Source organism: Hevea brasiliensis, chromosome 14 (assembly GCF_030052815.1).
Source record: "Hevea brasiliensis isolate MT/VB/25A 57/8 chromosome 14, ASM3005281v1, whole genome shotgun sequence".
Lineage (NCBI taxonomy): Eukaryota > Viridiplantae > Streptophyta > Magnoliopsida > Malpighiales > Euphorbiaceae > Hevea > Hevea brasiliensis.
In genome coordinates this window covers 22,905,348-22,930,764 of record NC_079506.1, presented here as the reverse complement: position 1 = coordinate 22,930,764, position 25,417 = coordinate 22,905,348, and the positions used below count along the sequence as shown (strand labels likewise).

The 25,417-nt window shown below is 33.8% G+C and overlaps 1 non-coding gene and 1 pseudogene across 1 annotated transcript; one reads left to right on the top strand and one right to left on the bottom strand.

The window, feature by feature from the left end:
* Nucleotides 1–18,926: 18,926 nt before the first annotated feature.
* On the top strand, nucleotides 18,927–23,129 carry LOC131172913 (uncharacterized; annotated as a pseudogene).
* Nucleotides 19,290–19,396, bottom strand: LOC131173711 (small nucleolar RNA R71). The gene has a single exon (XR_009144024.1). It is a non-coding gene; the product is annotated as a small nucleolar RNA R71 (small nucleolar RNA).
* Nucleotides 23,130–25,417: the final 2,288 nt, after the last annotated feature.

Here is a 25,417-nt window from a genome sequence, read left to right as displayed (position 1 = left end):
TTAGCATGCATATATCATATAATTGCATACATTCCCATACATCTCATGCATTCATGGATAAGCAGTAAATATGGTATGATCATGGACTTTCTAAGGGATTCAATTCTGACCCACCAAGAATTGAATCAGGGCATTCCTAGGTGCATTTCATTCATTCATTCATTTTACAAGAGTTGCTGAAGGAGTACATAATCAACACTTGATCTTAAATTCCTCCCACTGGTCCCACCAATGCTCTTGACCTCCTTGAACTTCTTGCAATCCAATATTACATGGTAATCCTTGGCATACCAAGGCGAATTTACAAGAACTTAAATAAATGAAATTACAATCCAAAAATTATTACAAACTTAATAATACATGCCCAAAATAAATTAAAATAAATTAATTAATTTACAATCCCAAAGAAACATAAAAGAAATAAATCCAATCACATTGGTCTTTTATAGTCCATGATCATCCATCATGCATATCACTATTTAACAATTAAATAAAACATACATACTTAAATTAAATTGAATATCTCATATTCAACTTAAAAATCCAGATTTGAATATGATTCAAATAAATTTAAAAATTCAGATTTGAATATCATTCAAACAAATTTAAAAATTCAGATTTGAATCACATTCAAACAACTTTAAAAATTCAGATTTGAATCACATTCAAACATTTTTAAAAAAATCAGATTTGAATCACATTCAAATATTTTTTAAAAAATCAGGTCTGAATTTTATTCAATCAATTTTAAAAAATCAGATTTAAATATGATTCAAACAGCTTTAAAAATTCAGATATGAATCACATTCAAACAACTTTTAAAATTCAGATTTGAATCACATTCAAACAATTTTTAAAATTCTGATTTGAATCATAATTTAATTGTGTGATAAAAATTCTAATTAAACAATTTAATTAGACATAAAATGGATCTTAGATCATACAACAATTGCACATTCACCATCCATTTACCTTTGCACACCATTGTGATGCATCAACCATGCGCACCATGGTGTTCATCATTTGTGCCGCCACCTTGACTTTGCAACCAGCAATAAACTTTTGATCTCATGATCAAACACACAATTAAATCATATAAACATCAATCTAAATGGCAAATATAGTGGCTCTGATACCAATTGAAGGCAGGCGTGAAAAACACAAGTTTATACCATTGAATTCAAAAATTTTCACCTAGGGTCACTGCATCATGCAAGATTTATTTTTATCTATTTGATTTCAATGATAAACAACATATTAAAACTCTTTTAATATGTTTTTGGATATGTATTTGCCATTTAAGATTTTAAAATTAATCAGATTAATTTTAGAACCCTAGATTAAATCAAGAACGATTACACTAACCTCTTGATGCATTGCAGCGTGTCTGCGCCTTTGAGATTCATCTTCAGGACACCAGATGTTGTCCCTCTAGCTTGTCCACACCAAGAACACCTATGGCAGCCCTTGAACAGCTTCTAAAGCTTTTTCTATTAATTAGAAATTCAAGTTCTGCCTTTTAAGAGATTAGAGATGTAAACAGGACACTAAAAACAATTTCTAGCGTTCTTAATTCAAGAGATTGATGGCTAATCTCTTTGAATTGATGAGAGATGAAGAAAAATAGATGAAAACCCTCAAAGTGGCGTGACAAAGGAGAGGAGTGGCTGCTAGTTATTTTTTCTTTTCATAACCACACTTAAATAGCTAGGTTAACACATTAAACCCTTGCCACATGTCACCCTTTGATTAGCTCTAGGTTTAAGTGACCCAATCACATTGTGCCAAGTGTTAAACCTATATTTAATCTTGATTTTAATCATCTTACATGATTAAAAAACATTTAGCAAGCTTATGTATAATCCCATGTGTCACCATCTCATGGTGCCACGTGTCACACTGTGAAATGACCAAAATGCCCCTATATCTTAATTTTGAGTTCTTAACCAATAATAATTATTTTTCTTCTTCTAATTAATTTATATCAAATATAAATTAATTAATTAATCTCTATTAATTAATTTCTCATTAATTAAATTCATATTTAAACACTTTAAATATAAGTTTAACTTATATATACATCCAATAATCTAGATTTGGTTTCAAGTCATGCTAGGGACTTTGCAATTTAATTGCAAACCAAACCTATTTAATTAATCAATTAAACTCTTTAATTAATTAATTAAATCATATTTAAATAGGTGATAACTTGTGTATGTGTGTGACTTACTAGGCTCATCACTAATTGGCAATGAGATATGATATCAACTCTTAATATCATCAGAACTCTTTCTTACCATAAATGATTTCTCTAAATCATTTTATGAACCTCATAGACCATGGTTAACACCTAGCATAGCATGCCATGGCCACCCAATTAGTAATAAGGTTTACCTTAAATGAACCTATAATCATATGTTACCATGCACTAGAATCTCTCTTACAAAATCCCAACTCAAGCCGAGTCATGGTTTATGTCAAACTCCATTTGCTATGAATATTATGTTCTTTTTAATTCTAGTTCTTGATTAAAAGATTTTCTCATCGAAACTCTTTTACGAATAAATCTATCTGTCTGGCAGAACTTGAAACATCAAGAACAATTAAATGAACATAGGATTTTATCTCTATTTACTTAGAGGAACAGATTCCATCTTGATCAACACCTACCTCCATATATAACTAGTAGGAGCCAACACATGCCCATATACTCATACACAGTACAAGTATGAAAGCAGTATCATAAGTGTCACTGGTTCGGCCTACTTATCATTTATAAGTGCCTATCATGTTTATTATATGGCATGAGACTCACCATTGCATCTTATTTATATCTCATATAAATAACTTGGGAACAAACATGAATACAATCTTTCTGGATAAGTCATGTCCTTATTATGCAGTATCCTCGATTGTGAACCTATTTATGATACTTTGTGCTAGAAATATTGTCACTCATATTCTTAACAACTTAAGAATAATATTTCTAACAAAATATCAATGGACCTTTTCTATTACACATAAATATATTATGTAAACGGAAAAGTGGAAATGCCTTTTATTAATAAAAATATGTACAAGATACATACTAAATGATATGCTCTACGGCATACTACTAACAAGAAAAACTACCTCTAGCCATGCCTTCTTACTAAACAATGGAGCCATATCTTGGTGTAGGAAGAAATAATCATGTATAGCTCTATCAACAATGAAAGCTAAGTTTGTAGCATTTACAGATGTAATACAAGATACTATTTGGTTAAAGCAATTTCTGGTGCACTTGGGAATTTTTGACAGTGCTGTTGAACCTGTGACTATTTATTGTGATAGTCAAGCAGCAATAGCTTATACAAAAGATCCCAATTATCATAGAAAAACCAAACACATTAACATAAAATACAACTTTGTTAAGGATATGGTTACACACAAAGAAGAGAACATGAAGTATATTTCTATGCATGAGATGATAGCCTATCCATTTACTAAGCCTATAGCAAAAGATGTTTCATATAGCCATGTAAAATCATTAGGATTGCATAGATGTTAAATGTACTAGTACATTTTTTTATGTTCATAGAAAACACATTATTATGGTAATGTTATTAGCACCTAATTGCAATTTGTTGCAAAGTATAGATATATATTTTTATCTATGTTTAAGGAAATAATTTTTTTTACTATTAAGTAGTATGTCTGATAGATAAAAGTACTAGCCTTCTCACACAGGCAATCACCTTCATTAACTAAAGAGAAAATGAAGATGAGACATGTGACACCCCTTACCCGTCTACAGTGTAGCCGAGCAAGTTATGCCACTCAGTGTGCCGAAGCACCAATTTATATTTCTATTACAATTTATCCCTTTTAATTCATTTATTTTCAATTTTGATAAATTTGAATTTATCCGCAAATTTTATAGAAAATCCGGCAGAGTGCCGGCTGTAAATTGGAAAAACAGTTCTTCTGAACCTGTTTAAAAACACTTCCAAAATAATTTCCAAATCCAAACTCCATTATACACATTCAAGTCAATCTCAAAATCTCAATCTCAAATCACAATGCTATTTTCAAAACTTTTCTGTTCACTTCATCATTTGAAGCATATTCATAAATATTTCTCAACATTTCATTTATCAACATACATTATGCAGAAAATTTTGATGATATGAAATTTCGTATATTTACATTAATACATAATTACAAGAGTTTATAGTTACAATCAAACTAATAAAAAATGCCAAAATACAAAATGCTTCCAAAATCCTAAGGTCCTACCATATGCAGTGCAGATGTGAGGTGACTCTGGACTCCGAATGCAGCTCTGAATGCTCACCCTGTCTGATGTCTGCTGGGCTCCCCAGCTAGGTCTCCAGTACCTACGCGTGGCAAAAGCGACGCGCTAAGCAATTTTGCATAGTGGTGACAATATAAAATAAAATAAAATGAAATAAAAATAAATATGCAGAATGTATGTTTACATTTTTTAGTAGACTTAATTTCTGCTATTAATTGCAGTATTATCCATTTAAATTTATGTAAGGTTTATTATCATTGCCCGAGTAACCCATACTAGTTGACTGGACTGGATAAATGGGTAAACTGGCACTGGGTACTAAGTACCTCAGACCATCACACCATCGGTCACATTGTGTCTCCCGGTATGCAACAGAACAGCTAATAAGCTGTAATAATCATCAGGGCGAAAACCCAAGTATAACATCTTAAATAACATAGCCAATGGCTATTTTGTCACAGAATGGCATGGGAGCCATGAAACACAGAATGGCATGAAGCCATATGTAGTACTGCTAACAGAACCCTATTGGCATGCCAAGCTATCCAAACCAATCTTGTTAGGTATACTAGGGCATTTTACACTTTTGAGTTTTACAATTTTTGAATTTCAAGTTTTAGTATTACTATTCACTTCATTAGTCAACCAAAATGTTAACTTTTGCATAGACAATAGGCACATTGGTTTTAATACTCCCAACATACCATATTTTGCATTTAAAATTTGTTGGTATTGGTTGCCAATACCATTTCTAAGCTTAATATTAATTAAGCAGAATTTTTAGTTTTCATGCTTCATTTTTACTGTTCCATCAGTCATTTTTGCAGTGGGAATTTGGAAAAATAATCAACATAAAAGTTGTTCCTTATTTTGTCTAGTTGAATTTCCTTTTTTGATTCACTCCATTTGGAGTTTTGTAACTCAAGTTATGGTCCAAAAACCACAATTGGCCGGACTGAAATTTTTCTGGACTGACCATATCTACAGTGCAATGAACAGTGACTGCAACTCACTTGTTGGATAGGTTCTGGTCATAATTTGGGTTAGGTTCCTTCATGAAAGTTTTTGGTCTATATCTCAGCTTGTTTCTAGTAAAATTTCAGGTCAATTGGACCTTTCTACATTGAGTTATGCTGCAGAAACAAACTGCAGGTCACCCAGATTTGGGCAAGCTTTTGGTCCACTTGGTTTGGTTTTATGGGCATGGTTTCTTCACCAAAGTTGTGCCATTATGTGTCTAGTTTCATGTCCAATTGGCCTTGCACCAATTGAACCTCTACAATTCAAGTTATGGCCACCCAAACCTGCTGGACTCATGTCCAATTCTGCAGGTCACCTAGGGCAGCCACACCAAACCCAAACTCCACCACTCAACACACTTCATTTTTGGTTTAAACAGAACTAAATGGTCACTAATTGACTATTAAAGCTCACTTTAACCATTACATGATCAAAGTCTCCATTTTATACCCAAACCCTAACCCATTCCATCTCAATTCATGCATTCACTTACCTTTCACCATTCTAAACAATAGGTTAGTGTTATGGGCACCCACAATACCAAATTTATTCAAGGAAAACAATCAAAACCCTACCCTTCACATAGCTACTGAAAATGGAGGTTTACATAATCATCAATTTCATTTAAGTTTCTCTCATTTTCTAGCTCAATTTTTGTCCCTAAACATGCATTTCAAAAAGAAAGCAAGGATTGGTCACTAACCTCTAATGGAGTCACCCTTCAAGTTTGTAAGAACTCTTCCACTTTACTTCTTTTTGTTCCCAAAAGCTTCACTAGGATGTAAGAATAAATTTTTATGTTGCTAGGTTAGGGTTTTGTTGAGAAAAGACTAAGGAATTCAAGCTTTGTAAGCATGAAAATGGAGAAGGGAAAAGAGGAGCATGAAACATCTTCTTGGGGAAGAAGAGTGGCTACAGAAAATTCTCTAGAATTGTATTTTTTTTCTGCTCATTTATGTATTATAAATGTATTCCTTTAATTTGATTGGCCATCCCTTTTTAATTACCTCATGCTTACATAAGCATGGGGTAATAAATCTCATTTTCTTTTCTTTTCTTGTTTACTTAATTTCAATTGAATTTTTAATAATATTTATTCATATTTTATGTCATATAAATTATTTATTTAACTGGACAAGTTGGCAAAAAATCATCTCTGAAGACGAAATGACCAAAATGCCCTCCGTTTGGCTTAACGAGCCAAAATTGTCTGTACCGGTTGAAAAATTTTTCTAAGCATTTCCTTGGCATTCTAATGCCATAAGAACCTCAATGACCCTTATCTGGAGTCACAATAATTATTTTATAATTTTTCCCCCTGGTCTAGGGCTCCTAGTTGCGAGAACCGCAACTTCTCACTAGGTTATCCATCGCTAGGGCACCGGCTCATTTAACTTAGTTATATTTTATTTCTAAAGTTTTTACTAAATTTTTCTTATTAATATTTGAGTTAATTATGGTTCCTCACTTTAGTTTAAATATTTTTCCGGACGTTCTAGCTGTCCAGACTGACATTGGTCACCGGAATAGTAGACTGTACGGACTAGCTAAAATGATGATGTTACAAGACAATTATAAGTTTTATATTATCTATGAGATAATATTGAGAGCTCAAAACTTATAACATGCAAAGTTGTCTCAAAAAGTCGAGATCATTGGGTCATTGTAACAAGTATATTGACATCATGTGAATAAGTCACATTATCTATCTTCAATGCCAAATGTGAGTTCTGAATGAACAGAGTAAATAAGGAACTCAAATTTGGGAATTAGGAATGCCTAAATTATCATCTATACAGTATCTAGGGTAAAGACGTACGCCCTATGAGAAAAGAGTTGATACTGTAACATGCGATTCATACCACATGTGCTAGTATCCAACTAGGGAAATACAAGTGAAGATCTCTGCTTGTAATTATGTGAATCCTTAAAAGATTATGAGTAATATTTATTTGTACCCTCATGACTCCAATCTGTTACTTGAGATTTAGTTTAATGTTTGTTATCTTAGGAAGTTTAATGTTTGTTATCTTAGGATGTTGCCAAGGACTTTGGAAGATACGGTCTAGTTGGGCATTCCTAAAAAAGTGAGCTAAATTAAGGTTGGGAGCATCGGGAGAAGAGGAAGATCATTGAGTACTATCACATTAAGTTTGTGTTCATAGACCGGTCAATTATGTTTATCAATGGATATGTGATATGTCACACCCTACCCCTCTGTAAGGCATAACATGATCCCGTAGTATACCTAATGAATTACCAACTCCGTCTACTGATAACCCATTAAATACACTACAAGGGATTTTAAAAAAAAAACTTTTCTTACTTCTTTTACAGTGGTGAGCACTATTTACAGGTGTTAAAAACTTTGGTGAATTGAAATGAAACAACTAACTCATTTGATTTATTTGGAATTTCTGTAAAAATTTTGGCAGAGTGCCCTTTGTATCTTGGATAAACAGTTCTTCAGAAAACCTGTAAAAAAGCATACTTCAATATATTTCCAAATCCCCACTCCAACATATTTTTCAACACAACATATTTAGCAATTCAAATCCACAGAAATTTTTCAAAGGTTGAGATAAGGAAATATAGTACAATTTGTACGAGCCAAAACAACTCATAATTATTTTACAAGTCAAATGTACAATTTGGATTTACAACTGCTCAAAACCAACAACAAAATATACATACAGTGAATATACATTACAAGACAAATTGCAAAATAGTGGTATACTCGTTATACTGTAATCCTCATTGGATGTACTAGCACGCCTAGTCTGCCTATCTATCTACCGCGACAAGAATAAAGCTATCACGAGACAATGTCTCATGCAGTACAACATTAACCAAATACAATTTAAATCACAATTCATAAATCATGTAAATAGTGGATACTTAAAATCATAGTTAAATTCAAGACAGTAATTGTCAACAAGAATTTAAACTCCATTTGTCAATATCACAATAATTTTCCATAAGTCGATCATGTTTGAGTTCAAAAGACAATATATGTCAATGAGAGTTTAAACTGCTTTCACAATCTCACAATACATAATAACACAATTCGATCAAATAATCAAGAATACAAGTGTTGCTACCAATATCACAATTTAAGTCATGACACAATTTTTCCACACATGCCGTGTTGTACACCACGACAAGACATACTCACCCCAATAATCGAAATCAATGAGGGAGGAAGCTAGCTATATAATGAGTACTCATCCATACTCACCTCAGACTGGGAAGTCAAAGAGGGAGGAACATAATCATACTCACCCTGCATCGATAAGTCAATGAGGGAGGAATAATCACACTCACCCCATTAATGGAGGAGGAACATATTATCAGTGTCATGCCAATTGTGAGTCAAAACAATTCCAAACATTTTATTCAAATTATCCGTAAGAATCCAATAAATTTCCAAAGTTATAATTTCATTCACAAAATGGCAACACAATTCGTAATTCACTTCAATTTCCACAAAAACCATTTACAGTGCTTTTCAATCAATAAGTATCCATCAAATACCATTCAAACAATTTTTCACAGTTTCAAACCATTCACAATGTTTTTCAATCAATAAGTGTCCACCAAACACATTTCCACAATTTAAAACAATGATATGCAAATAGTCAATATTTATTTCCATTGAAAATAATTCAAAAGAAAGCTTGTTGTGCACAAACACAATTTAAAACAATAACATATAATTAATCATATGAAATATTAGTCGAACAAAATCGCTTGAAAACTAGTTGTGCATGCAGACACAATTTAAAACAATAATGTACAATGGTCATAATTCATTTCAATTGAAAAATTCAAAAGAAATAGCCGTTGTACAAAACCTCGATATTTGTCTCTGGTCCCGACTCGATTTCTTTCCCTTTGCCGAGTCCTTGTTAACCGAGAAACACAATTCAAGTGTTTGATCAAATTAAATTGTCTCTATCGATGGTGTTTGGTAAATAATACACTGAACTCAATTATTCACTTAATCACCTAATATACCGACCCTCGCTATGCTTTTAGGTAAATTAGGTTTTAGTGTCGTTAATATGTCACATTCGATAGGGTTTTAGGTTTGGTACGTTTTACCAAAGTTATTTCCTTGTTTAGTGCATTTTAATGCAAATTCTTTGATTCCGAGACACTGGTTTGACCTAGCCGGACGGCCTAGTTCCTCGGTTTTCGAGTCTCGGTCGAAACTACAAACTTGTAGATCTAGGTCTTATGGACCGCGTGCAAAATTTCAGGTCAATCCGAGTTAAGTAGACCAAGTTATGGTCATTATACTATTGCTGGTCAAATGGTACCATTTTAGGTCAATTTTAGGTCAATTTGGTCAACTCTGGTTCGGCCAGTTTTGGACCCGAACTTGTGCAAGCTGTTTGACTTGCTTATGGTCATTTATGGGTTTTGGTGTCTTCATAAGACTTGTAGGTATGGGTCTTAACTATTCTTGGTCAAAATTTCAGGTCAATTGGACCTGGTTTGAGTGAGTTATGGCCTAAACATTCACTGCTGCCCAATTGGTCATTTTTCAGGTCCTAATTGCACCTAATCCGAATTGGTCAAATTTTTAGGTCACCTTGCAAGCAGAATTTTGGCATGGTTTCTCAATGAAAGTTGGCACATTTTGTGCCTAGTTTCACCACAAATTGGTCTCATACCAATTGAGGTTACACATTCAAGGTTATAGACCAAAATATACACTGCCCTCAATATGCATTTCACACCCCAACTTCAAACACACACTTACCTTTGCAAGGTTCACTTCCATACCCTACCAAACTGTTTTGGCACATTACCAACACACTTTCTACATTACATTAGCATTATTTTGGGCAGATTCCAATCACCATCAACACACCAATTATCATTCACAATCACAATTCCTAAGTACCATTACAAACACACCTAAACATTACAAACTTTACATACACTTTACAACATTAATTTACATACATAACATCCATCCTTCTAGGTCAATATGCTGCCCACACTTCCTTCAATATACACCATTTCTCAAGTGTCCACAAGCTGCCACAAATCACTCATCAACATCACATTGCCGTACCATATGCTAATTCCCATCAAAGTGCATAATTCACCATATATACATGCATTAAATCACTAGGTTACTAAATCACCATGAACAACATTATTTCTCAACAATTATATGCACAATTTCCTCATAAAAAACGTGACCATGGCTGTCCAAAATGACAACAACAATAACCCTTCAAACTCAAAATTTTCCTTCACCAAACCAATACCCATAACATGCACATAAACTTTAACAAAGTAATTCTCAAAATTATGAACTTACCTTATGCTTGGAGCTTGTTAAACCTTGCTTAAACTTCCCAAAATTGGTATCAATATCTTCCTTGTGGTGTGTAGACCATTTTTCATGAAGGAACCTAAGAGATTGGAGTTGAAAATGGGGAGGTTAAGTGAGCTCATGCAAAACGTCCATGGAGTTTCCTCTCCCTTCACTCACGGCAATGTTGAAATCTAAAATGAGGAAGATGAAGTTCAGCTGCATTTTAAGTGTACACTTGTCCCACTAAGTATTTAATTAATCCCCTTAGTGGTCCACTTAAAATTAAATCATTTTATAAGTTAAACTTTCACTTATTCCACAATTAACCCATGATTTTAGCTATTTTATTTAGGTACCACCAAATTAATTTTTCATTTTATTTTCTAAGTGTAATACTATTTATTTTTAATGGACATTTAGGTCAAAAGACACTTCGGGATGTCAAATGACCATAATGCCCTGCTCGTGGCTTTCCGATTTTTCTGTAACAATCGTATTTTGTCTGCTTTTTCGATTTCTCACTTTTCTTTGTACTAATTATTTAATTTTTCTTTGATCTTTCTAATGATATCTATCCTTCAATAAGGTTCTATTTATGTCCTAAAAATGTTTCCCGGTTCCCCGCGAGAGCTAGTCAACGGTCCACGCCGTGACTTCAGTCATGATCACCTATCGCTAGGTTTCTGGTTCACTTACTCGGTTACATTTCTTTACTATGATTTTTCCTTTGTTTTTCTTTTCTTGTATTTCATTATTTTATGTCTCCTTACTCATTTTGAAGTGCGGTTCTAGGCATCCTAGCTGTCCAGGACAACACCGGTCACCTAACAAGAGAACGCACTACCGAACTTAGGGTGTTACAATTCTCCCCCTTAAATAAAATTCGTCCACGTAATATTTACCCAGTAGCCATCTTACAATTGTCATACGTTTATTTCTCCTTTCTATATGATCGTATAATCTTCTTTTTCTCAAATTTGTATAAGACTTTTAACAATCTAATACAATGTTTACTTTGTTTGGATAACACTAATCTCCTCTTACTATTGTGTTGTTTAATATTTCGGCTCACGTTCCTTCTTGAATGACCCTTGAGGTCATGTTAGAATTATTCATCGTGCATTGGTCTTGACCATTCTAATCCATAGCCTTCCTCACATTCGTAATATTTCTTTGTTACATATGAATTAACTGTTCAATTCTCTATTTTCATAACTCTTTTTATCTGTCAATATTCTATAACTTACTTCCTTTTGTACTGAACTATAACCCTTCGATATTTTAACTTTTGAGTTTTAGATCCCTAAGTAGGATTTTCAAACTTATTTCTAACAATTAAATTCTGTCATGGCATAACTATACCAAAACAGATGCCGTTGGCAACTATTCTTATCTAGGTGTACTATCGGGTAGTACGTAGCTCTACACAATAATCTCAAGTCGATCAGTAATCTGCGACTACAAGATAAACATCAAGAACATTGCATAGTTACTACGATACATCCCAATAGATCAAACTTTGTTATCTTTTATTCTTTTTGAATTCACTGATATTCGAATCTTATTCTGATTACAATATCCATTAGCAATTTCTAACAGTAATCTCCTTGCCCTCATCTAGAGCAATTCCATTACTGCATCTTACATTTACGTCCTCTTGCCTTACATTAAGTAGGCTCGCCAATTAGCTTTATAACTTATGATGTTTTAGAAAATACTTTTCGCCGATAAACTCTTTCAAAACTAATTTCACTTCTTATCACAATCCTTATCTTAAGGACTAATCACTAATGCATAAAAATTTATTCCCCTTGCACCTCAGCCTCTATCGATTGATCGACTGAACGATCACCCTCTTCTATAATCAATTCGAGGATTTTAGACCTCCTGTACAATGATACAAGGAGATTTCCTCCCGTTAGTGCATATTTATACTGTAATGTACTGTATGTATCAGACAATGATATTGAGCAGTTGTACTATGCAAAAAGAACATTCAAATAACAGGTGAAAACGGAATTTAAAAACTTTGCTCTGATACCACTAAAACATGTCACACCCTACCCCTCTGTAAGGCATAACATGATCCCGTAGTATACCTAATGAATTACCAACTCCGTCTACTGATAACCCATTAAATACACTACAAGGGATTTTAAAAAAAAAACTTTTCTTACTTCTTTTACAGTGGTGAGCACTATTTACAGGTGTTAAAAACTTTGGTGAATTGAAATGAAACAACTAACTCATTTGATTTATTTGGAATTTCTGTAAATTTTGGCAGAGTGCCCTTTGTATCTTGGATAAACAGTTCTTGAAAAACTCAGTAAAAAGCATACTTCAATATATTTCCAAATCCCAACTCCAACATATTTTTCAACACAAAATATTTAGCAATTCAAATCCACATAAATTTTTCAAAGGTTGAGATAAGGAAATATAGTACACTTTGTACGAGCCAAAACAACTCATAATTATTTTACAAGTCAAATGTACACTTTGGATTTACAACTGCTCAAAACCAACAACAAAATATACATACGGTGAATATACATTACAAGTACAAATTGCAAAATATTGGTATACTCGTTATACTGTGTAATCCTCATTTGGATGTACTAGCGGCCTAGTCACGCCTGTCTATCTATCTACTGCGATAAAGAATAAAGCTATCATTTGAGACAATGTCTCGATGGTGCACAACATTAACCAAATACAATTTAAATCACAATTCATAAATCATGTAAATAGTGGATACTTAAAATCATAGTTAAATTCAAGACAGTAATTGTCAACAAGAATTTAAACTCCATTTGTCAATATCACAATAATTTTCCATAAGTCAGATCATGTTTGAGTTCAATAGACAATATATGTCAATGAGAGTTTAAACTGCTTTCACAATCTCACAATACATAATAACACAATTCGATCAAATAATCAAGAATACAGTGTTGCTACCAATATCACAATTTAAGTCATGACACAATTTTTTCCACACATGCCGTGTTGTACACCACGACAAGACATACTCACCCCAATAATCGAAATCAATGAGGAGGAAGCTAGCTATATAATGAGTACTCATCCATACTCACCTCGGTGGGAAGTCAAAGAGGGAGGAACATAATCATACTCACCCTGCATCGATAAGTCAAAGAGGGAGGAATAATCACACTCACCCCATTAATGGAGGAGGAACATATTATCAGTGTCATGCCAATTGTGAGTCAAAACAATTCCAAACATTTTATTCAAATTATCCGTAAGAATCCAATAAATTTCCAAAGTTATAATTTCATTCACAAAATGGCAACACAATTCGTAATTCACTTCAATTTCCACAAAACCATTTACGGTGCTTTTCAATCAATAAGTATCCATCAAATACCATTCAAACAATTTTTCACGATTTCAAACCATTCACAATGTTTTTCAATCAATAAGTGTCCACCAAACACATTTCCACAATTTAAAACAATGATATGCAAATAGTCAATATTTATTTCCATTGAAAATAATTCAAAAGAAACAGCTTGTTGTGCACAAACACAATTTAAAACAATAACATATAATTAATCATATGAAATATTAGTTTAACAAAATCAGTTGAAAACTAGTTGTGCATGACACAATTTAAAACAATAATGTACAATGGTCATAATTCATTTCAATTGAAAAATTCAAAAGAAATAGCCGTTGTGCACAAACCTCGATATTTGTCTCTGGTCTGACTCGGATTTCTTTCCCTTTGCCGAGTCCTTGTTAATCGAGAAACACACCAAGTGTTTCAGCATCAAATTAAATTGTCTCTATCGATGGTGTTTGGTAAATAATACATGAACTCAATTATTCACTTAATCACCTAATATACCGACCCTCGCTATGCTTTTAGGTAAATTAGGTTTTAGTGTCGTTAATATTTCACATTCGATAGGGTTTTAGGTTTGGTACGTTTTACCAAAGTTATTTCCTTGTTTAGTGCATTTTAATTCAAAATTCTGGATTCCCATACACTTGTTTGACCTAGACGGACGGCCTAGTTCCCTCGGTTTTCGAGTCTCGGTCGAAACTACAAACTTGTAGATCTAGGTCTTATGGACCGCGGTGCAAAATTTCAGGTCAATCCGAGTTAAGTAGACCAAGTTATGGTCATTATACTATTGCTGGTCAAATGGTACCATTTTAGGTCAATTTTAGGTCAATTTGGTCAACTCTGGTTCGGCCAGTTTTTGGACCCGAACTTGTGCAAGCTGTTTGACTTGCTTATGGTCATTTCTGGGTTTTGGTGTCTTCATAAGACTTGTAGGTATGGGTCTTAACTATTCTTGGTCAAAATTTCAGGTCAATTGGACCTGGTTTGAGTGAGTTATGGCCTAAACATTCACTGCTGCCCAATTGGTCATTTTTCAGGTCCTAATTGCACCTAATCCGAATTGGTCAAATTTTTAGGTCACCTTGCAAGCAGAATTTTGGCATGGTTTCTCAATGAAAGTTGGCACATTTTGTGCCTAGTTTCACCCCAAATTGGTCTCATACCAATTGAGGTTACACATTCAAGGTTATAGACCAAAATATACACTGCCCTCAATATGCATTTCACACCCCAACTTCAAACACACACTTACCTTTGCAAGGTTCACTTCCATACCCTACCAAACTGTTTTGGCACATTACCAACACACTTTCTACATTACATTAGCATTATTTTGGGCAGATTCCAATCACCATCAACACACCAATTATCATTCACAATCACAATTCCTAAGTACCATTACAAACACACCTAAACATTACAAACTTTACATACACTTTACAACATTAATTTACATACATAACATCCATCCTTCTAGGTCAATATGCTGCCCACACTTCCTTCAATATACACCATTTCTCAAGTGTCCACAAGCTGCCACAAATCACTCATCAACATCACATTGCCGTACCATATGCTAATTCCCATCAAAGTGCATAATTCACCATATATACATGCATTAAATCACTAGGTTACTAAATCACCATGAACAACATTATTTCTCAACAATTATATGCACAATTTCCTCATAAATAACGTGACCATGGCTGTCCAAAATGACAACAACAATAACCCTTCAAACTCAAAATTTTCCTTCACCAAACCAATACCCATAACATGCACATAAACTTTAACAAAGTAATTCTCAAAATTATGAACTTACCTTATGCTTGGAGCTTGTTAAACCTTGCTTAAACTTCCCAAAATTGGTATCAATATCTTCCTTGTGGTGTGTAGACCATTTTTCATGAAGGAACCTAAGAGATTGGAGTTGAAAATGGGGAGGTTAAGTGAGCTCATGCAAAACGTCCATGGAGTTTCCTCTCCTTCACTCACGGCAATGTTGAAATCTAAAATGAGGAAGATGAAGTTCAGCTGCATTTTAAGTGTACACTTGTCCCACTAAGTATTTAATTAATCCCCTTAGTGGTCCACTTAAAATTAAATCATTTTATAAGTTAAACTTTCACTTATTCCACAATTAACCCATGATTTTAGCTATTTTATTTAGGTACCACCAAATTAATTTTTCATTTTATTTTCTAAGTGTAATACTATTTATTTTTAATGGACATTTAGGTCAAAAGACACTTCGGGATGTCAAATGACCATAATGCCCTGCTCGTGGCTTTCCGATTTTTCAGAATAATCGTATTTTGTCTGTTTTTCGATTTCTCACTTTTCTTTGTACTAATTATTTAATTTTTCTTTGATCTTTCTAATGATATCTATCCTTCAATAAGGTTCTATTTATGTCCTAAAAATGTTTCCTGTGGTTCCCGCAGTCTGAGCTAGTCAACGGTCCACGCCGTGATTCTCCTGCAAGTCACCTATCGCTAGGTTTCCCGGTTCACTTACTCGGTTACATTTCTTTACTATGATTTTTCCTTTGTTTTTCTTTTCTTGTATTTCATTATTTTATGTCTCCTTACTCATTTTGAAGTACGGTTCTAGGCATCCTAGCTGTCCGGACAACACTGGTCACCGGAACAGTAGAACGCACTACCGAACTTAGGGGTGTTACATGATAAGTGCATAATTTATTAATTTTACTCCCATCACATTTAGTGTTTCTAGTATTTTTTTTATGCATAATTCAGTTGACTAAAGTATATTTATCATTTAGACATATTTTTAGATAGTTATGGAATAATTGTGTTAAATGGAGAAATTTTTAGCATTTGACCTTTGCTGTATTTTTAACGTGTTTCTAAAGTTGTGGGTCTCCAAATTGATTGCTGTTTAAACCATTGAAAAGCTAAGATAGAGAACTTCAAATAATAAAAGGGACCAAAGCCCAAATCAATCTCCGAGATTGATAAAATGAGCTATGGATCTATTGCAAAAGCCCACACTTGATTGTCACGACCAGTTTCAGTATTTATTTTGTATCTGGAGTTCCAGAGGTCCAAATGAAGCAAGCCTAATCCCAATTGAACCTTAAGAGCCACCTCTACAACTTTTATGAAGAGCTAAAAGCAAGATAAGGCCATTTTAATTGTCAAAAACATCAGTGAAGTCATCACTATGGGCTAGACTGTCTGTCTGAACTAGTCTCAATTTTTAAGCCATAACTTGGGCTGTAGACCTCGGATTTGGGAAAATGAGTACCTGTTGGAAAGCTAAGAAATAGGGCTACAACTTTCCTGAAGAGGGCAGAGATAGATTCAGAAAGGAAGTCACTGAAAAACGGCCTTGATTTCAGAGATGGGAATGCAGGCTGAAAATATGTCTTTTGAATTTCAAAACTTTTCCTAGTTTGGTTCCTATCTTTGGGATTAGGTTTTTTATTATAAATATGTCTTTGGGAAGTAGCTAAAAGACACACCATTCAACAGCCTCTCAATCTCAAAAACACCTTCATTCTCCATTTTTTTTTTTAGATTTCTTCTTTAATTTTCTATAAGCCATGAACATGAGTGGTTAAATTTTAATTCAGTTCAAGGGATTCAAGTTCTTTTGCTTGATTTGTGAGATCAGGTTCTTAATTTAATTTATGTCTTTCTGAATATCTATTGTTTTCTGATTTTATTGTCTTTGATCTATTGAATGATTTGCTAAAAAGGCCTATTAGTTAATTGTTGATGTGATCAATTGCTAGTTCACCTTCATAATCCGTAATTGTTGTGTAAGATTGAACATGAGTAGTAATTAGGTTTTATTGATTATGATCCCAGTTTTCGATAATAACCTAAGGAAACAATAGGATGAATTAAATGATTTATGCTTCATAAATTGTTGTTCAGCTTAAGTACTTCCTCCTCTTAACGCAGTTATTAATTTGATGAGGATTGCTTAATACCAATTCAGTTAATAATTAGAGTCAACAAGAGTGCTGAGCTCGAATTGATGAGTATAGGGAAGTCAGGGGTTTACCTCGCTGTTTGGTAAATCTACGTTAAGTATTCAATAAGAGATAATTGTATTTCTTTTGTCTATGATTGAATCAATGCATTGGAATGAGAATTACCTTGGACTGAAGTTTGTTTAATTTGAGAGTTTCATATTTAATTTTAGTTCTTAATTTCTGATTTCTTCTTTGAACTGCGAATTAACCCCCCCCCCCCCCCCCCACAACCTTTGTTTCTTTCTTTTTCTATTACACAAGTGCACGAAATTTTAGTAATTCAGTCTCTAGGGTTCGACCTGGATTTACCACTTGCTGCAGAAAATATTTTATAGCTGGTAATTTCAGTTAATTTAAATTTTGGTGGATTTAACAACCATCAAGAATTTTGGTGCCCTTGCCGGGGACTGAAATTTATTGGATTTTGTGTTTTTTGTTAGGGTATTCTGTTATTAATTTTTTTTGTAAAGTATTGCTATTTTCAAGTTTTTGAAAAAAAAATACGGTGCTACTATTCATCGACAGATTTTTGGTTGAATTTGGAGTGCGGCCCATACCTATTTTGAAGTAAATGACGTTCTGATCAAGACTAATGAATCTGATCAAGACCAATGGATCCAAGGATTCATTGGCCCACCCTCTTGAGGCCAAATTCAATTGTTTCTAGGGTTTTGAGGCATTTTTCTATTTTTACTTTGATTTCTTTTTATTTATGATAAGAATTTCTCAATCTGGTGAGTTGATCTTTGATCCAAAAGTAGAAAAAACAGCTAAATGGCTGAGAAAATTGGCTAAGCAAGCTAGGCAGATTCTGAGTATATCTGAAGGAGTCCAATCTCCAAGGGAGTTAAGTTCGGATTCAGATTCAGATTCAAATTTCGAAAACGAAACCATGGCTGCTAGGACTTTGAAAGAGTTGGCTGCTCCTAATCTAAACCAACAACCTTTGTGTATTCAATACCCTGCTTTAAATGTTGCTTTTAAGTTGAAATCTGGACTAATCCATTTGTTGCCTAAGTTTCATGGTCTTGCAGGTGAGGATCCACATAAGCATTTAAAAGAATTTCATGTTGTGTGTTCCAGCATGAAACCTCAAGGAGTTTTAGAGGATCAAATCAAGCTTCGAGCTTTCCCTTTCTCACTGGAAGGCGCAAGTAAGGATTGGTTGTATTACCTTCCTTCTGAATCTGTCAACTCATGGAATGGGATGAAGCAGATATTTTTGGAGAAGTATTTCCTTGCTTCCCGTGCTGCCAATATAAGAAAAGAAATTTGTGGCATCCGGCAGTACAATGGAGAGAGCTTGTATGAGTACTGGGAGCGATTTAAGAAACTGTGTGCAAGCTATCTCCATCATCAGATAAGTGAGCAGCTGTTGATTCAGTATTTTTATGAGGGATTTCTACCAATGGACTGCAATATGATAGATGCTGCCAGTAGAGGAGCTTTGGTTGACAAGACACCAGATGAAGCAAGGAGGGTGATTGCTAACATGGCAGCAAACTCTCAGCAGTTTGGAATGAGAATGGATCACGCACCTAAGAAGGTTAATGAGGTAAGTACATCTAACATTGAGAAACAGATTTTTGATTTAACTTCTTTGGTGAGGCAATTGGCTGTAGGGAACATGCAAACTGTTAGGGTATGTGGAATTTGTTCGGGTTTGGGTCATGCTACTGACATGTGTCCTGCGTTACAAGAGGATGAATCAATGCAACATGCTAATACAGTAGGACATTATGGAGAGCCACAACGCAGGTATGATCCCTTTTCTAATACTTATAATCCAGGATGGCGAGATCATCCCAATTTGAGTTATGGGAATCAACCAGTGCAAAATCGATACCAGTAGCAAAAACCACAAGTGAATCAACCACCTCCACCTCCACCCCCCTCAAATCAAGGTATGTCACTTGATGAAATTGTTAAGGCTTTGGCTAACAATACCCAACAGTTTCAACAAGAGACCAGAAATAGCATTCAAAACATAGAGAGGCAGATTGGTCAATTAGCCTCATCTGTGAGTAAGCTAGAAGCTCAAGGTTCTGGAAGGCTTCCATCACAAACAATCATGAACCCCAGAGAAAATGCGAGTGCTATACTATTGCGGAGTGGGAAGAAAGTTGATAATCAGACTCCACATGAGTCAACGAAAGAGAAGAAGCAAGGAGAAAAAGAATCTGAAGTTCCTGAAGTTGAGGTAAATACTGAACCTAACTTGAATAAGGTTAATAATTTTGTTCTTCCTCCATTCCCCTGCAGGTTGGCCAAGACGAAGAAAGAAGAACAAGAGAAAGAAATTTTGGAGACTTTCAGGAAGGTGGAGGTGAATATACCTTTACTTGATGTGATCAAACAAGTTCCTAGGTATGCTAAATTCCTTAAGGAGTTATGCACTACAAAACGCAAGTTGAGGAATAATGAGAAGATCAGTGTGGGGGAAAATGTGTCAGCATTAATTCAGCGAAAATTACCCCATAAGTGTAAGGATCCAGGTTCATTTTCTATTCCCTGTAGAATAGGTGATTCTAAATTTGAATATGCAATAGCAGATTTAGGAGCATCTATTAATGTTATGTCAAATTCAGTTTTTCAAACTTTAAATTTGGGTCCTTTGAAAGAAACCAATGTCATTATTCAATTAGCTGATCGTTCTAATGCTTACCCATTGAGAGTAGTTGAGGATGTGTTGGTGTAGGTTGGAGGATTGATTTTTCCTATAGATTTTTACATTCTGGATATGGAGGATGATAGTGCTCTCTCATCAAATTCAGCTTTGATTTTGTTTGGAAGACCTTTCCTAAAAACTGTCAAGACAAAAATTGATATGGATGAGGGTACCTTAACTATGGAGTTTGATGGAGAGACTATCAAATTTAATATCTTTGATGCCATTAAGTATCCTACTGATAATCATTCTATTTTTTCTATTGATGTTGTTGATACATTTGTGCAGGATGTTTTTGAGTTAAGCATGGAGGATGAGTTAGAAAGAAAATCACATTTACATGAATTAGAGGAAATTCGCCTTAAGGCTTATGAGAATTCTAGGATCTATAAAGAAAAGACAAAGGCATTCCATGACAAAATAAGGAAGCAGTTTATGATTAGGCAAAAAGTTTTATTGTATAATTTCATATTGAAGCTAATGCCTGGTAAGTTGCGTTCTCGTTGGATTGGACCCTTTATTGTTACTAATGTGGTTCCTTATGGTGCAGTTGAAATTTAAAGTTTAGGAACTAACAAAGTGTTTAAGGTCAACGGTCATGAACTCAAGCCATTTTATGAGGGCTTTCAGGAGAATTTAGTGGATTAAGGAGCTTTGCTATGTCGAGCTAACGACGATAAACAAAAGCGCTTCTTGGGAGGCAACCCATGGGTGGCTTGTTAGCCATAATCAGATTTGTTTTCTTTTCCTTATTTTATTTTATTTTCTAGCATTTTTTCTTTTTTTTTGCATTTGGGCTTTACATTGGGGACAATGTAAGTTTTAAGTGTGGGGCAGGAGAAATTTGTTGCTGTAATCTTTTTAATTGTTTAAAAAAAATGTTCTTATAAGCTTGATTCATGATTCTATATTAACTCTCGGAGAGAAGTGCTTTGTCCTTGAAATGACTTTTCTCTTTTAGATTGAATTTGTGAGATTTTAGGCAAGGTAATAGTAACTTTAATAATGGATTTTTCCTCTTCTCCATACCATAGAGTAATTTTTTCCTGCATAAATCATTTAGGCTTGATTTAATAGTAAAATGATTAGTTATGTGTGCTTTAAACTAGTGTCATGCATATTTCAGAACTTTGTTTAATCTATCAGGGCACTTTATAATATGTACATGCATAAATTGGGGGAAATTAAAGGTTAAACTTGAAAATTGCTTCGCTATTTTAGTTAAGCAAACTAACCAGGGGTCTTCATGAACCCCATGTCAATTCTCAAGCCAAAAGCTAGCTAGGATATGAGCAAGGTACTTTTCTGAAGGTGACGGTTGAAATAAAAAAAAAAAAGTAACTGTGACAAGAGAGAAGTACCAATTTCAAATATAAAAAAAAGGGTATTTCTATCTCCCCTAAGATTTGCAAAGAGCTATAATTGTTATGCCTTGATAAATTAGTCTTGTGTTTTGTTGTGTATTGACTTAAAATTTTATAGAACTTTAATTGTGTGAGCTTAATTAATTTCAAGCCTTTTGTTTTATATTGGAAAATTGTTGATATATTGGTATGGTGTTGATGGAATTTGTTGTGATAGTTATTACCTTACTTGCCTCTTCTTTCAAACTTTTAATCTTTTATTCGAGAATGTTGTGATAGCGTGAAGTTAAGGAACTTCTAAGTGGAGTTGATTGAGAATTTAAGTCATGCTTGAGGACAAGCATGGAATAAGTGTGGGGGAATTTGATAAGTGCATAATTTATTAATTTTACTCTCATCATATTTAGCGTTTCTAGTATGTTTTTATGCATAATTCAATTGACTAAAGTATATTTATCATTTAGGCATATTTTTAGATAATTGTGGAATAATTGTGTTAAATGGAGAAATATTCAGTATTTGACCTTTGCTATATTTTTTAGGTGTTTCTAAAGTTGTGGGTCTCCAAATTGATTGCTGTTTAATGCATTGAAAAGCTAAGATAGAGCATTTCAAATAATAAAGAGGGATCAAAGCCCAAATCAGTCTCCAAGGTTGACAAAATGAGCTATGGATCTATTGTAAAAGCCCACACTTGATTATCACAACTAGTTTCAGTATTTATTTTGTATCTGGAGTTCTAGAGGTCCAAATGAAGCAAGCCCAAGCCCAATTGAACCTTAAGAGCTACCTCTACAACTTCTATGAAGGGCTAGAAGCAAGATAAGGCCATTTTAATTGTCAAAAACAGCAGTGAAGTCATCACTATGGGCTAGACTGTCTGTCTGAACTAGTCTCAATTTTTGAGCCATAACTTGGGCTGTAGACCTCGGATTTGGGAAAATGAGTACCTGTTGGAAAGCTAAGAAATAGGGCTACAACTTTCCTGAAGAGGGCAGAGATAGATTCAGAAAGGAAGTCACTGAAAAACGGCCTTGATTTCAGAGATGGGAATGCAGGCTGAAAATATGTCTTTTGAATTTCAAAACTTTTCCTAGTTTGGTTCCTATCTTTGGGATTAGGTTTTTTATTATAAATATGTCTTTGGGAAGTAGCTAAAAGACACACCATTCAACAGCCTCTCAATCTCAAAAACACCTTCATTCTCCATTTTTTTTTTAGATTTCTTCTTTAATTTTCTATAAGCCATGAACATGAGTGGTTAAATTTTAATTCAGTTCAAGGGATTCAAGTTCTTTTGCTTGATTTGTGAGACCAGGTTCTTAATTTAATTTATGTCTTTTTAAATATCTATTGTTTTCTGATTTTATTGTCTTTGATCTATTGAATGATTTGCTAAAAAGGCCTATTAGTTAATTATTGATGTGATCAATTGCTAGTTCATCATCATAATCCGTAATTGTTGTGTAAGATTGAACATGAGTAGCAATTAGGTTTTATTGATTATGATCCCAGTTTTCGATAATAACCTAAGGAAACAATAGGGTGAATTAAATGATTTATGTTTTATAAATTGTTGTTCAGCTTAACTACTTCCTATTCTTAACGCAGTTATTAATTTGATGAGAATTTCTTAATACAAATTCAGTTAATAATTAGAGTCAACAAGAGTGCTGGACTCGAATTGATGAGTATAGGGAAGTTAGGGGTTTACCTCGCTGTTTGGTAAATCTACGTTAAGTATTCAATAAGAGATAATTGTATTTCTTTTGTTTATGATCGAATCAATGCATTAGAATGAGAATTACCTTGGACTGAAGTTTGTTTAATTTGAGAGTTTCATATTTAATTTTAGTTCTTAATTTTTGATTTCCTCTTTGAACTGCGAATTACCCCCCCCCCCCCCCCCGCCCCCCAACCTTTGTTTCTTTCTTTTCCCATTATACAAGTGCACGAAATTTTAGTAATTCAATCTCTAGGGTTTGACCTGGATTTACCACTTGCTGCAGAAAATATTTTATAGCTGGTAATTTTAGTTAATTTAGATTTTGGTGGATTCGACAACCATCAATATGACATAATTATGAACTCAAAATACATCTAATAAGATCAAAAGAGATGTAAACGTGATTTAATGATCTAGCATATTGTATACTGCATACTGCATCTACTCCATTTCCATCATTCGAGGAGCTGTATTATCCTAACAGATATACAACACTTAAGCTCTCGAAGCATGCACTGATCACACAGTCTATTTGTTAAGTATGAAGATTGTGGTAATTGAGAAAGAAAGCTAATCCTATCATGAGTGAGTGAGAGATGACGGTATGAACACCCATGATGGGCTCTATTTAAGTAAGCCCAAAATATAAGGCTTAGAACTTTATTGATATAAGAGCTCATTATGAGAAAATTTCCTATTAGAATTAGAATTAGCAATTCTCTTTACTTATACTACGTGAAGTATTACAATAAAGTAATACAAGTTGACACAAAATAGAAGAATAGAGCTATATATAAATCAAATAAAAAGAGCAAAAAAAAAAAAAGAGATCGGTATTTTTTAGCATAATTTCGATGACACAAACGAGAGAAAAAGGTTCTTTTTTTGTAGTTTTATATTAGTGTTTTTCCTTATTGAGATTTTGGTCTTATCAAGGTGCTTTCATCAAGTGCTTTATTTTCCATAATTTTTTTAGAAATTATCTGCAATCCAAGTACATTTAGACTGTGAATTTTATGTTTAATTCGTGGGTAACATGTGATTAAATATGGACAAGTGATACAAGATTGGTTATGGATTAATATGCTTGATCTAATATGGTTAGGGTCATATTGATTTTTTTAACACCCTTATTAGAGCCATCTATGTTTAGCTAAATCCAACCTTCCCAGTAGGCTTCTAAAAGACAAGATGGACATAATTAAAGCATGCTGTAAAAGAAGCAACAAAACTCTGCTTACTCTAAGGTATTGAATTCAACTTCAGTTGACTCAACAAACAAGCCATTCGTGAATGTCACACCTTACTCCTCTGTAAGGTGTAACATGATCCCGTAGAATACTTAATGAACTACCGAACTTCACCTACCGATAACTCATTAAGTACCCTACAAGGGATTTTAAAACAATTTTCTTACATTTTGGAAGTGGTGAGCATTTTGGTAGGAATCAAAAACCATTTATTAAAAGTTTAAATACTAGTAAAAATTTTTGTCCATTTTAATTTTGCCGCAAATTTTATAAAAATTTTGACAGAGTTCCGTTTGTAATTGGAGAAGCTCCCAACAATTTTCTCAACTCCCAACCTCCAATAAATCTCAAATCAACTCATTTCAATTCACTTCA